Source organism: Carettochelys insculpta, chromosome 1, assembly GCF_033958435.1.
Source record: "Carettochelys insculpta isolate YL-2023 chromosome 1, ASM3395843v1, whole genome shotgun sequence".
Lineage (NCBI taxonomy): Eukaryota > Metazoa > Chordata > Testudines > Carettochelyidae > Carettochelys > Carettochelys insculpta.
In genome coordinates this window covers 235,471,048-235,482,302 of record NC_134137.1, presented here as the reverse complement: position 1 = coordinate 235,482,302, position 11,255 = coordinate 235,471,048, and positions in this window count along the sequence as shown.

Here is an 11,255-nt window from a genome sequence, read left to right as displayed (position 1 = left end):
AAGAGGATGGAGAGAGTCTGTTCTCAGTGGTGTTGATGGCAGAACAAGGAACAATGGTCTCAAATTACAGAGCAAGAGGTGTAGGTTAGATATTAGGAAACATTGTTTCACCAGGAGGGTGGTGAAGCACTGGAGTGCGTTGCCTAGAGAGGTGGTGGAATCTCCATCCTTCAAGGTTTTTAAGTCCTGGCTTCACAAGGTCCTGGCTGGGATGACTTAGTAGGGGGTTGATCCTGCTTGAAGCAGGGGGCTGGACTCAATGACCTCTTGAGGTCCCTACCAGCCCCAGGATTTTGATTCATTGTGGGCCGGTGACTACTGGGAGCCACAAGCCCACATGCTTAGCTCATGTCCTGCATGTTCACTGAGTTGCCAGTAGCCAGACACTGCACCAGCCACTTGAGTGCATCGCTCCTTTCCCTGGGACAGGATTGTTCTTTAACGTGTGCTGGGCATGTCTAAAATGTGAAAGTCAATCATTTTGCTCGCTCTAGAGGGCGGAGTTTGTGACGAGTCACAGCTGGCTGTGGTCCACGCCCTCAAGAGCGAAAAGTACATGGATCACAGAGACTGAAGACGAAGTGCCCACCAGGGTATGTGACCATGTCCTCAGTTGCTGTGACTCAGCACATATCAATTGATGGCAGCTGAGGGGATGACCCACGGTTTCTCCAGGCCAAGAGGGACCATGGGTGTGGGCAGCGTGTGGGCGGGTGGGTGGAGCTTGCATTGGCGCAGGTCGTTCTTGTATTACTTTGTCATTAAATCTTTGGGCACTGGCTCTCAGGTGAACTCTCCTGTTCCTGGATGACCAAGTCCCTCATCGGGGCGACAACTGATGATCACTGGAGCTACACGTGAGTTCGGGGATTTCCCTTGAAATCCCGCCAGGCTGTGAATGTCACAGCTCAATAGATGCTGCTTCTCCCACTCCTCCTCCTTCACCAGATCTCTCCCTCTCCACTGACACTCCCCCCCACCAGTCTGTGTCCCTTTCTGTTCCTTTGGCAGAGGCACTGAACGTGCACCACCACAGCCTGTGCTCACCTGGCCAGAGTATTCCTGACAAATGTCCTGGTTTGAGCGGAAGACGCTCCAGCTATAGTGTAGTGGCTTGCGGCACACCGTGGCCTGCACTTTGCCCAGCACTGGCTTCCCATACGTGTACCTGGTTTAGAAGAGAGAGAGAAAGAGAACAGCAAGACCCATTGACACAGAGAATCTCAGATCAACAGGTTTGCTGGATGAGCAAACATCGGCCAAAAGCTGTGGCTGGCAGCCATGCACTCTCGTATCTCAGACCAAAGCAGGTTCGTAGGAAAGCAATGATGCAACAGCTGCCTGGAAAAAGCCAGCAGACGGTGGCTGCTCTATGAGTCAGCACTGACCCCAATGCCCCAGTGTGGTGCTCTGCTACTGGGAGTCAGCTGGGTGGCTGGGTCGGAGATGGTCTTCCACTTGCAGCAGTACTGACTCCATTGCCCCAGCATGTTCTTTGGTGGGATAATGCTGCACAGAATGTCTTTCAGTGGGGGATCACCTCTGCATTTCAGGGCTTACCCGATTCAGACAAAGAACTGCCTGCTGGAATGGCAAAAGGCGGGGTGCTGCCTGGGGGGAGAGTCTGCAAGGGACTATTCTAGCCTTCAATTCTGAGTGGCGCTGGGGTTCAGAATTTTTCCCTAGACAGCGTTAGCCAAAGGAACATGTTAACTTCAGCTCACATGCCACAGACTTGCAAATGGAATTGCTCCTCCAAGATGGTGATCACAGGGGGCATGCGAATGGACACGCTGAATTTGGGCAGCACTATGAGAGGCAAGAGAAGCAGAGTGAAGTAGTTGGCGGGTTTGACTCAAAAGACTTCCCTTCCCTCCCCAGACTGAGGGGCCCTGGGGCACAAGTTCCTCTTTCCCCTCTCCTCCCAGCTGGACCAAAGGGGATCCCACAGCAGTGTGTGTCAGGCAATAGATGGGGAGACGTGATGGGACAGACATCCCCATCTTTTCTCAGGTCCACCCTGAAGGTGTCATGAGGGGAAGCAGTGCCTGTCTGAGAAAGGCCAGAGGAGAGAGTAAATTGGGCCAAGAAGGAGACAGATATCTCTTCCTGCTCCCGAGATGGGGGCGGGGGTCTTCTGCAGGTTACAGCTGTAGGCCCCATTAGTGGCAGGATGAAGCCATGGGGCTGAGTGAAGAAGGGTGAGAACTAATGGTGGGTTCAGCGTGGCAGCTTAGACATCACTAGGCACCAGTGCACCCAAATGGCTAACTGCTCACCCCTGGAAGGTCCCACTCCACTGGCAAAGGGACTGTAAGAAACACACCCAGTCCCTGCTCCCTTCAAACCCCTGCCACAATGGCCCGTACCATATTCTTCTACACTGAAGGTGTTCTTAAGGCCAGGTATACTGATAGTGTATTCTCCTAACGGTGCTTCTGCAGCCAGTGGGAAGGATAGATCCACAATGCCTTGATGTGGGGTCACATTCAACCACTGTCCAATGCGATTCCTTTTGGGGTCCTGTAGAGATGGGAATAAGGGGTGGTTATTATCAACAACAGTCGTCAGTATGCTGCACACCAGGGGCCTTGCAATTTCACAGAAACACTAGGGATCTTTCTTCTCTAAGAGCCCTGGTATCAACTATCTGAGCTAAACGAAAATCTCCACTGGCTGCTAGCACTGCAGGGCATATGACACAAATGAGTTCTGGTTCTATCCAAGAGAGGTTATGATTGTCTCCCTCCAACTCACTCCCACACACGTACATAGAGCCAGTTTATTATAGCGTTGTTCTCTGTCTTACATGCTTTGTACAATAATGTAGCTCAGCAACTAAGGGGCTCTCAGATTCTGATTTAGAAAGCACATGGATTAAACTGGAAGAAAGGAAGTGGCTGTCTTCCTGTTGCCAGATGTTCCTGTGCTTACTGAAAGTCTAGTGTTAGTTACGACACCATACGTGTAGAAATGTTCAAACCGTTTCAGAGGAAACATTCTGTAGCATAAAGAACTGGCTAGTAGGTGTTAACATTGAGGTAACATGCAGGATTTGTATACTCTGCAACTCTCAGGTGGCTGGAATAGAACTGCTCTAAATTGGCATGATGAGCCTTTTGTCGCTAACAGCTAAGTGTGGTCCTTTAGCTCAAGTGGTCGGGTCCCAAACTTTGTCTATACTATGCAAAAACAGGTAGTAGAAGGAAAATATCTGAGAATTACTAAAGGGAATTTCCATTGCATGTCTTATTGAAGTATTCATTTCTGAAACTCTTTTTCCATGCTAAATAAAGTTTCCTATTTTCTTAAGGAAACTCAGGTAGGGGATGGTTCACGATTCTCCACTTCACAACATATTCCAGGGTAAAAACTACATGATGTGACTCCACACTCTCTACCCTTCACAGTGATGTTGTTGTTCTTGTTGTTGTTATTACATCATAATAATATGTATTGTGCAAGATAAGTCAGGGGAAGTGTCATGGGAAAGGTTATGATTTCCTGAATGATTATACTATTTGTATGCATGAATCATTTTTGTCTTTGAGTTAGAAATATTGACTACATTACTGATGCCTGGGGATTCCCGTTCCAAATGGCACCTCAGGAGGCACCTCTCACAGTGGCACAGTGAACAGGGTCATATGCCCAGCTTGTTGCTCTGAGTGAGATGGGTGCTCCATACATGGGTGGTGATTTTTAGTGAGTTGTAAGAGTGGTGGCTAAAGATCAGTCAAAGCAGTTACCAGTTGTTATTCTCTGTTTGCTTATTTTGGGGAAGGGAAATAGGGACAGAAGAACAGGAAAATGAGTGAAAGTGAAACCACGAGGAAGCTGGAGGTATGCAGGTTGCAGGCAGAAGAAAAGAATCATAGAACACTAGGACTGGAGGGGACCTCGCGAGGCCATCGAGTCCAGCCCCCTGCCCTCATGACAGGACCAAGTACTGTCTAAACCGTCCTTGATAGACATCTATCTAACCTGTTCTTAAATATCTCCAGCGATGGAGAGTCCACAACCTCCCTTGGCAATTTATTCCACTGTTTGACCACCCTGACAGTTAGGAACTTTTTCCTAATGTCCAACCTAAACCTCCCTTGCTGCAGTTTAAGCCCATTGCCTCTTGTTCTGTCCTCAGAGGCCGAGAAGAACAAGTTTTCTCCTTCCTCCTTATGACTCCCTTTTAGATACCTGAAAACCTCTATCATGTCTCCCCTCAGTCTTCAAGGAACACAAACCTTCCCCTACCCTCACCGTACGGTGCAGGTCGAAACAGTATGCCAGACAAGAAGCTGCACGTATAGGGACCTGGACCTGGGGTACCAATGAGCCCCCTGGCCCACCAGCCTGGGGGCCTCTCTTACACTGAACTGCTGTGACCAGCCTGCACTTCCACCAACCCAGATAGAGATAGAGACACCCAGCACACACCCAGTTGCATACAGATGCCATGCCAGCCCCCATGGGAAGGTTCCAACCAGGCAACTTCCCAGCTACTCAGGCACAACCCTCCTGCCAGAGCGTAAATCCAAAATTATAACATCTTGTGCTGCACGTGGAATTGTATAGAGTAAGCTCATTAAATTCATCTGCTCCCTCAATGTGCAGAGGAATACAGAAAAAAAACCCCATCTGCCCCGAGTTATAACTCCCACGCACTGGCTTTAGACAAAGCAGAAAGTTTCTTAACCATAAAAGACAGATTTTAAGGGGTAGCAAACTGATCAAAGCAGGTCAACTGGCAAATAAACAAAACACACAAACCAAGCTTAATACACGATATAGATTAGATATCAATGGTAAATTCTTAGCCTAAGTGACAAGTGGGCTGCACATTCTTCAGGGGCAAAGTGCACTTGCTTACAGCTTAGAGTCTCCAGGTTTTCCATTCATAGGCTAAAAATCCCTTTAGCCTGGGTCCAGCACTGCACACTGCCTAGTCTTTGTTACTTACAGGTTTCCAAGAGTCCCTTTGGGTGGGAAGTCAGTGAAGAATCTGATGGTGTCACCCCTTATATAGATTGTGCTTATGGCAGGTATCTTTTTAAAGCATGGTTCTTATGCCAGTCAGTGGAAAAAACTGATATCCCAAGATGGAGACCTGCATCAGGAACCTGATCACATGTCCCGGTAGTGTCACAGCAAACATTGCTTAGCGGTTGTTTGTAGTGTCCTCCACATGGGAGATAAGCCAGCCATCTAGTCTGAGAGCCTTTTACCTAGTGAGCATTCTCCAGATATAAATTGGTCAATAGTCCTAACTTCAGATACAAAAATATACATTAATATAAAGAGGATAATTATATTCAGTAAATCATAACCTTTCCGATTACACCTCACTTATCTTACATATCATGATATCACTGTTAAAAATATGAAGGTACTCTTGAAATTTGCCAACCAGTTGGCTGCTGTTCAATAACACCAGTCATTGACATGGTTCAAGAAGGGATGCCTGAATGACACATGTCTAGATACAGACCCTCCCAGCAAAGATGTAGCTGACAAGGGAAAGAAATCAGGGGCTGTCACTGGGCATTTTGGCATTCGCGGCTTTCCCCTTATAGGTTCTGCGTTTCCTCCTCACCAAAGCATCTCTGTTAACTCAAGGTAAAACTTGACCATTAAAACATCTCAGAATAACAGAGCTTACCTGCAGCTCTACCAGGGGGTGCTACGGAAAGAAAACAAGAGGCCACTGGTCAGATGCTGCTGAAATAAATTCCCATCCCCAAATTTTCAGATCTGCTACACATCCATAAATCTCCCTTGTTATTACTCCTCGTTCTGAATAACTCAGATTCACAGCCACAAGAGGGGGACCCCTAATATCTTCAGAGCAGCTGAGTTGGTCATGCCTGAAGAGGGGCTGGAATCGTTGCACTAGGAGCAAAGGATTGGAGTTATGGATCAATTCAGCCCTCTTGGCTGTATAGATCACCAGCCCTTGGGGTCCTAGGCCCTGCCTCTGGTCAGTCTCTTGCTTGTGAAGGTTTCTTTCCTCCTGGTCTTACCGGTTCATTGCTGGCAATAAAGTTCTGATCCAAAGTTACAATCCGTGCCTTGACTGCAAACCAAGGGAAAGAAAGAGGGATGGTATGAAAGCGAATCAAGCAAATGATTAATGAGTGATTAACTACTAATAACGAAGGCTCCTGAACACCAAGGTGTCTTACCAAGGAGGGTGTGGCAAAGCCAAGATCCAGCTCATCTGCTGTCCTGCCTGCATGCAGCTAACCTGGGAGGGACAGAGCCAGTGCTCCGAGCTGTATGAGCTGCTCTGGGAGCACTAATCACATCTGCTAGGCCACCATTTGCCGTTCCTGCTGGCACTTCAGTGGTGCAGAGTACCACAATAGGTAGGTTGCTCAGAGTAAAGGCTATCCCTATACTGGAGTGACCTACTTTGTCCCCCTTACAGCACTTACAGGGAAGAGGGTGGGATAGGCTAGAGGTGTGCCATGTCGTTTGGATCATGCCTACACTCGGGGCTTTAGGGAAAGGTGGTGCTGTGGCTCAGGACCTGGTGCAGCTCTGCCTGTGCTAGCAAATTATGCGGCTCTAGTACAGGGAGACCACTTACATTGCTATCTCCATGTCATGTGTTCTCACACATCAGTAAGACACACAAGCGCTATCCACAACAGCACTCTCGTGATTGCTAGCCCTGATGGAGGGAACAAGTGCTACAGCAGCAGCTGGCAGAGTGGGTTCCATAATATCTTCAGAGCAGGCATGGCTCTGGCGCACCTGAGGTAGTCATCTCTATTGTGGACTGCATTGAGAGCGCATCTGCCTGGCTTTTGATCCAGGCTCTACTTAGCTTCAAGTCAAGGGAGATGGTGGACACGCCATGAGGGTAGAGTAAATTTCCCGCTTTGTCTCCCAAGCCCCTGACCACACCTGTACATACCTATCTGTCCAGGTTTGTACACAGGCTTGTCTGTCTGTACAAAGGTCTTCTTCATCACAGGCTTGATCAGGACCTTCTGTCTCTCCTGAAACTCTGAGCCACTCCCAAAGCCTTTGATCTCAACAAAGGCCACCTCCTGTGAAACACCCTCTGGAGATGGGACCTGTAGATGAAGCCACAAACCTACTGTAGCTATTGAGCAGAACTCGGGAGGGTTTCAGTAATAAAAACAATAGTGAGGAGGATTTTATTTTGCACCAGCTGGTTTCATTCCAGAGCTCAGCACTCATTACATAATTTTTTTTATTAAGATTTGAAGCAAATAGGCATGGGCTTGTATTGAGGCATTGTGACCTCCATCTCACCCAGAGGTGGTGGGACTTCACTGAGGAGCAAATATACTGTGCTCCAAGTCCTAAATAAGGGTGGAGGTGAGAGGTGAGTGAAGTGTTGAACTAGGAAAAAAGGAGGGCTGCTTCTTGGTGATGACCTGCACCATTGAGATTGATTTTGCTTGTATGAAACTGGTGTAGTTATAGCGGTGGCTTACACCACACTACTAACAGGAGGAATAGGATTACGCCCAACAGAAAGAGAAGCCCCCCTGGGGTTTTTCTAACTCCCAGTGGTTATCTAAAACACATACTGCTGATAGTGCAGTCTACAAGCAACTCAGTAAATTCCGGTGCTTACTGCTTTAGACTTGCCCATTTCACTTGGTTCCTCATTTCTTGCCCTGGGGTTAGTGTTTTCACCCTTTTGTGCTGAGGCATATTTCTCTACATTTTAAAAGGGTCTCTGGGGCCTGCCTCCATCCCATGTACCTCACCACGTTGTCCAAGTGCCCATGCAATTCACCCTAACATGCCCAAGCGTGGCCAGTCACTCAGGGGTCACCAGGTAATTTTGCACAATCACCTCTCCCATGCCCTCCCAGTACCCAGGTGGCCAGAACAGGACCAAAATTGCCCCTGCTACTGGAATTTAGAAGGACAGACAGACGGTATAACTCCAGCTCAGCTGGGGCCAAGACAGTGAGGAAGATAGAGGCATCTGGCTCACAGCAGACTTCTGACTTTACTGTTGAGCTGAGGGGCACGCCGCTCCCAGGGAAGCCGGGTTCCTAAGTGAGCTTTGGGACTTCAGTTGCTACCTACTCTGAGGAGGATGAGGACATCCATGCAGCCAAGGTACCGAGCACAGAAGTAGTGGGATGTAGCCCAAGCTGAGCTTACTCTTGTTTGGCTGCATTGCTGCCTGAATCCCAGTCAGCATGTGGTGGCTGGATTCCTCACTGACCCATTCCACCAATTTTAGGACCTGGGCTGGGACATGGGGGAGGCAGGTGGGCCCAGGTCACACTATGTCCCTGCTGCCAAGCCCATCTCTGGTATGGCAGCCTTGCCCCAGTAGGCCAAAGGCCTGCATTTTTCTGCTGCCCACCAGAGGTAGGACAACGACTATATGGTGTTCCGCTCTGTCTGAGAGCTTGAGCCCCAAGCTGTTTGGAGCTCTATCCTGCCTGAGGGCCAGAGTTTACAGATTGCCTGGGATTCCTCTCTCATTAGGATGGTTGGGGTGCTAACATCTGGTCTTCTCATTCCCCTTACATTAGGCAGTGAGCTTAGCAACCTTAGAGATGGGAGAGACAACTGCAACACAACCACAATGCTTCAAAGCAGGACAAAGGGGCGTCTGATATGCAGGACCAGAATAGCTGGGGGCTGGAGGACAGGACTGATGGGCATTGGTACAGCTATTAGGAGGAGCAGGAAGCTCAGTACTTGCAAACCAGGAATGAGGTGGAAGGCTGAGGTATCACATGCACACTTCTCGCCCACCTCCTCCAGCAGTAGGAGACCTTAGTCGGTATCCTCCCAATTCCATGCTACTGTATTGCAGCTCCGGTGCATAGTTTCTCTGTTGCTCACCTGGAAGCTGGCACAGTCAAAGAAGCTGGGCTGGTAGATAGATCGCGTGAACAGTATCTGATTCCTCGTTTTGGTTTGTAGCGTTACTGTCACTTGGATTGGGCCTCCTTGACCTCTGCTGACCTGAATGCAGACTGTCTCTGAGGATGGGTGGAAGAGCTGAGCTGGTATTGCCACTGCGTAGTTTCTATAAGAGAGAAAGGCCCTAATCTCAGACTAGTGTTCAATGGGAAGAAATGTCTCGTAGAGCACACACAGCATAACAGTGCTACGATACTTCTCCATCAGACCTCTGTCCATCCATTCCAAGTATCCCACTTCCTGAGTGACAGATTAGATCACTGATAATTATTATCATTTTTTGTACTACAGTAGTGCCTAGGATGTTTGGGGGACATTGTGTTAGGCCCTCTACAAACTTACAGCAAGAGACAATACCTCCCCCAAAGAGCTTACCATCTGAACAGACAAGCCTGACATTGGGTGAGAGGGCAAATGGAAATGGAAGCAAAATAGAGAAGGGCTTGTAGTGCGGAAGAGTGACCTACATCTCCCCCCTGAGTGAGCAGGACATCCCCCAGGATCCCTTCTCTCTCCACATACCCAGGAGAGTAGCAAAATACAGACCCCTGGGCTTCAGAAAAGCAGCCCTTGACTCCCTCGGGGAACTGATGGGAGGGCAGGGCTGTCTGGGATGCTAACATGAGAGGGAAAGCAGTCAAGGAGAGTTGGCTGTATTTTAAAGAAACCTTACTAAAAGCACAGGAACACACCACCGCAACGTGCAGTAAAAAAAACGAATTGGCAGATGACTAGCCTTAACAGAGAATCTTTGGTGAGCTTAAACACAAAAAGGAAGCTTATAAGAAGTGGAAACTTGGACAGATGGCTATGGAATTGTATAAATACATTGCTTGAGCATGCAGGGATGTAATCAGGAAGGCCAAAGCACAACTGGAGTTGCACCTAACAAGAGATGTGAAAGGGAACAAGAGAGGTTTCTACAGGCACATCAGCTGTATAAGGTTGGTCAGGGAAGGCGTGGGATTCTTGCTGGATGAGGGAAGTAACCAAGTGACAGATAATGTGGAATAAGCTGGAGTATTCAGTGTTTTCTTTGCCTCTGTTTTCACAGACTAGGTCAGTTCTCAGACTGTTCTATTGGGCAGCACAGTATGGGGAGGAGGTGGCAGCCCTCAGTGGGGAAAGAATAGGTTAAGAACTATTTAGAAAAGCTGGACAGATATAAATCCAGGGGGGCAGAACAAATGCATCTGAGGGTGCTGAGAGAGTTGGCTGATGTGATTGCAGAACCATTGGCTATTATCTTTGAAAACTCATGGCGATCAGGGGAGATCCTGGACAACTGGAAAGAGACAAATGTATTGCCCATCTTTTAAAAAGGGGAGATGAAGAATCTGGGAAACTATAGGCCAGCCAGCCTCACCTCAATCTCTGGAAAAAATCATGGAAGGGATCCTCAAGGAATCCATTTTGAAGCACTTAGAGAAGACAAGAGGGATCAGGGACAGTCAACATTGATTCACCAAGGGCAAGTCATATCTGATCAGTCTGATTAGTTTCTATGGTAAGGTAACAGGCTCTGTGGCTATGGGGAAGGCAGAGGAAGTAATATACCTTGGCTTTAGCAAATCTTTTGATACAGTCTCCCACAGTACCATTGCCAGCAAGTTAAAGAAGTATGGATTAGATAAATTAATTGTAGGGTGGGTAGAAAGCTGACTAGCTCATCAGGTTCAATGTCTGGTTGGTGGTTGGTATCAAGCGGAGTATCCCAAAGGTCAGTTCTGGGGTTGGTTTGGTGTAACATCTTTATTAATAACCTTGATGAGGGGATGGGATTGCACCCTCAGCAAATTGCAGACGACGCTTAACTAGGGGGAGAGGTGATGGTAGAGATAGGATCCAGGGAGACCTAGACAAATTGGAGGACTGGGCCAAAAGAAATCTGATGAGGTCCAACAAGGACAAGTGCAGAGTCCTGCACTCAGGACAGAGGAATTCCAAGCACTGCTACCGGCTGGGGACCGACTGGCTAAGCAGCGGTTTGGCAGAAAAGGACCTGGGGATGACAGTGGATGAGAAGCTGGATCTGAGGCAATAGTGTGCCCTTGTAGCCAAGAAGGCTAATGGGTTATTGGGGTGCATTAGTCAGAACACTTCTTTAGCAGATCTAGGGAAGTGATTGTTTCCCTTTATTTGGCACTGGTGAGCCCACATCTGGAGTACTGCATCCAGTTCTGGGCCCTCCATTACAGAAAGGGTATTGAGGCACTGGAGAGGGTCCAGCAGAGGGCAACCAAAATGATTAGGGGGCTGGAGCAGACGTCCTGTGAGGAGAGGCTGAGGGGTTTGAGGTTATTTAGTTTGCAGAAGAGAAGACTGAG